Consider the following 4,413-nt stretch of genomic DNA (forward strand, 5'->3'; position numbering starts at 1 on the left):
CAAAGCTGAATGTTTTTGGAAGTAGTTTTTAGTTTGTTTGTAGTTTTAGCTATTTTAGGGGGATATCTGTGTGTGCAGGTGACTATTACTGTGCATAATTATTAGGCAACTTAACAAAAAACAAATATATACCCATTTCAATGATTTATTTTTACCAGTGAAACCAATATAACATCTCCACATTCACAAATATACATTTCTGACATTCAAAAACAAAACAACAACAAATCAGCGACCAATATAGCCACCTTTCTTTGCAAGGACACTCAAAAGCCTGCCATCCATGGATTCTGTCAGTGTTTTGATCTGTTCAAATCAAATCAAATCAAATCAAATCACTTTTATTGTCACATCACATGTGCAGGTACATTGGTACAGCACATGTGAGTGAAATTCTTGTGTGCGAGCTTCACAAGCAACAGAGTTGTGCAAAATACAATAATGTAAACAAGCAAAATACAAGAATGGCTACATCTGAAACTAATAAATATATGTACAATATATAATAGTATATGCATTTCTGGATGTGTATACTAAATATTTTTCTACGTGTGTGTGTGTGTGTGTGTGTGTGTGTGTGTGTGTGTGTGTGTGTGTGTGTGTGTGTGTGTGTGTGTGTGTGTACACATATTTTACAAATTAAATAGAGTAAACAATAAATAAAATATATAAAATAAATAAAATAAAATATACAGAGTGAGACATGTGCAAAACAGTGGCATTACTGTACAGTATGGAGTGCATAATGTTAAAGTTCCAGTAGTGAAGCTGAGGTGTCTATGACGTGTTCAGCAGTCTGATGGCCTGGTGGAAGAAGCTGTCTCTCAGTCTGCTGGTACGGGACCGGATGCTGCAGAACCTCCTTCCTGATGGAAGCAGTCTGAACAGTTTATGGCTGGGGTGACTGGAGTCCTTGATGATCCTCCCCGCTTTCCTCAGGCAGCGCTTCCTGTAGATGTCTTGGAGGGAGGGAAGCTCACCTCCAATTATCCGTTCAGAGCACCGCACTACTCGCTGGAGAGCTTTGCAGTTGTAGGCGGTGCTGTTGCCGTACCAGGTGGTGATGCATCCAGTGAGGATGCTCTCAATGGCACAGTGATAGAAGGTCCTGAGGATGCGGGGGCTCATGCCGAATCTTTTCAGTCTCCTGAGAAAGAAGAGGCGCTGCTGCGCCTTCTTCACTGTTTTGTTTGTGTGTACTGACCACGTAAGATCCTCAGCCAGATGTACTCCAAGGAAGCGGAAGCTGCTCACTCTCTCCACAGCAGCGCCGTTGATGGTGATGGGGGTGTGTACTTCTCTGCACCTCCGGAAGTCCACTATCAACTCCTTTGTCTTTGCGACGTTGAGGGTGAGATGGTTGTCTTGACACCAGTGGGTCAGGGCGCTGACCTCCTCCCTGTAAGCCGTCTCATCACCGTTGGTGATAAGACCCACCACTGTAGTGTCGTCCGCAAACTTCACAATGATGTTGGAGCTGTTAGTGGCCGTGCAGTCGTAGGTGTAGAGTGAGTACAGGAGAGGGCTCAGTACACACCCCTGTGGAGCACCAGTGTTCAGTGTGACGGGGGATGAGGTGATGCTGCCCAGTCTGACCACCTGGTGTCTGTCAGACAGGAAGCTAAGGATCCAGCTGCAGAGGGAGCTGCTCAGTCCTAGATCCTGCAGTTTCCTGTCCAGCTTCGAGGGAACGATGGTATTGAATGCTGAGCTGTAATCTACAAACAGCATCCTCACATACGTGTCTCTCTTCTCCAGGTGTGACAGGGCAGTGTGTAGTGTCAGGGCTATGGCATCATCAGTGGACCTGTTGTGGCGGTATGCGAACTGTAGAGGGTCCAGTGAGTCGGGTAGTGCAGAGCAGATGAAGTCCCTGACCAGCTTCTCGAAGCATTTGCTCACGATGGGGGTCAGGGCTACAGGTCGCCAGTCGTTCAATGAGGAGATGGTGGAGGATTTGGGTACAGGGACGATGGTGGCCATTTTGAAGCAGGCTGGGACTACAGACAGAGAGAGGGAAAGGTTGAAGATGTGCGTGAACACTCCAGCCAGCTGAGCCGCGCATGACTTGAGGACGCGGCCGGGAATCCCGTCCGGACCAGTAGCTTTGCGTGCGTTCACCTTCCTGAAGCACCTCCGCACATCCTCCTCAGACACAGTGCGCGCACTGACGTCATCCGCGGTGCGCACACTGTCCGGTCTCATGGTGTTCGCTGTGTCGAATCTAGCGTAGAATACGTTTAGATCCTCACACAGAGAGGCCGTGTTCACCATCAACATTGCGTGCAGCAGCAACCACAGCCTCCCAGACACTGTTCAGAGAGGTGTACTGTTTTCCCTCCTTGTAAATCTCACATTTGATGATGGACCACAGGTTCTCAATGGGGTTCAGATCAGGTGAACAAGGAGGCCATGTCATTAGTTTTTCTTCTTTTATACCCTTTCTTGCAGCCACGCTGTGGAGTACTTGGACGCGTGTGATGGAGCATTGTCCTGCATGAAAATCATGTTTTTCTTGAAGGATGCAGACTTCTTCCTGTACCACTGCTTGAAGAAGGTGTCTTCCAGAAACTGGCAGTAGGACTGGGAGTTGAGCTTGACTCCATCCTCAACCCGAAAAGGCCCCACAAGCTCATCTTTGATGATACCAGCCCAAACCAGTACTCCACCTCCACCTTGCTGGCGTCTGAGTCGGACTGGAGCTCTCTGCCCTTTACCAATCCAGCCACGGGCCCATCCATCTGGCCCATCAAGACTCACTCTCATTTCATCAGTCCATAAAACCTTAGAAAAACCAGTCTTGAGATATTTCTTGGCCCAGTCTTGACGTTTCAGCTTGTGTGTCTTGTTCAGTGGTGGTCGTCTTTCAGCCTTTCTTACCTTGGCCATGTCTCTGAGTATTGCACACCTTGTGCTTTTGGGCACTCCAGTGATGTTGCAGCTCTGAAATATGGCCAAACTGGTGGCAAGTGGCATCTTGGCAGCTGTACGCTTGACTTTTCTCAGTTCATGGGCAGTTATTTTGCGCCTTGGTTTTTCCACACGCTTCTTGCGACCCTGTTGACTATTTTGAATGAAACGCTTGATTGTTCGATGATCACGCTTCAGAAGCTTTGCAATTTTGAGACTGCTGCATCCCTCTGCAAGATATCTCACTATTTTTGACTTTTCTGAGCCTGTCAAGTCCTTCTTTTGACCCATTTTGCCAAAGGAAAGGACGTTGCCTAATAATTATGCACACCTGATATAGGGTGTTGATGTCATTAGACCACACCCCTTCTCATTACAGAGATGCACATCACCTAATATGCTTAATTGGTAGTAGGCTTTCAAGCCTATACAGCTTGGAGTAAGACAACATACATGAAGAGGATGATGTGGACAAAATACTCATTTAATTCTGCACTCCCTGTAGATACATGAGCATCTATAGCTCACGTAGCTAAGGGTCAGGGGTTTATCAGTTTCAGTGTCAGTCTGTCGACCTCGATGCTCCTCCCTCTGTGCTGCAGGCTGTGTCCTGCGGGAGAGCGAGTCCACGGTGAAGACACTGACAGCTGCTGATCTGTGATCAGTGGAAACTGAGAGGCTGACAGGAAGTAATTCAGATAAATCCTCCACAGCTGATTTCTAACTGATCTCTGTCTGTCTCACTTCCTACCAATCAGCTATCAGCAGCTAAAAGCAGCACAGACGTAGATCCATTATAAAATGTGTGTCTGTCGTTGACCACACGGAGAGTTGCAGAGATTTTTTTTTTGTTACCCGAACAGTTGGTCGCACAGGTGCAACCAAATTTTTTTTTTTTTTTAGTCGCACCACTGAAAAAGGCTGGGAAAATATAGAATAAAAGACAGGAAGAGAAACGAGGCATACACACAGGGGGTAACGACACAAGGGGGAATCTGATAAACTACACTCAACAACCATGAGACAAGAAAACAAGAAAACTAAGAACATGACCCAAGCAACAATGACCCAGAACCTAGTGATGGCCCGCTTGAAGCTGAAGCTCCGGTGCGTGTGTCACAAAAATCAACGCGCTGCTTCAGAAGCGCTGTGTCGAAGCTTGATTCACCAGAGTCACGTGATCAGTGACGTCCGAAGCTTCATTTAGAGCCTAACTGCTTCAGTGTCTGAGTCAATGGTTTATAAGGAAGTGAATCATTCGCGGGATTTGTGGAGTGTTTTGATGGTGACAGAAAGCGAACCACTGATATTTCCACTGAGAGATTTGGAGCTAGCAAGGAATAGAGGAGGTTCTGTTGTGTGGGAGGATTTTGAGTTGATTTTGGTCGATCGGGTGAGTTTTCCAGCTTTGTGTTCTTGTTGTTTGCTTTTGTTTTGTGCGTTTATTTTATCTGACAACGGGAAAAAGGTAAAATGTCAAAAATCTGCTTCCATAATATAAAT

Source organism: Aulonocara sp. 'chitande type north' Nkhata Bay, linkage group LG22 (assembly GCF_057382095.1).
Source record: "Aulonocara sp. 'chitande type north' Nkhata Bay isolate Kocher_YH1m ecotype deep benthic linkage group LG22, A_spYH_male_GT1.1, whole genome shotgun sequence".
NCBI classification, from domain to species: Eukaryota; Metazoa; Chordata; class Actinopteri; order Cichliformes; family Cichlidae; genus Aulonocara; species Aulonocara sp. 'chitande type north' Nkhata Bay.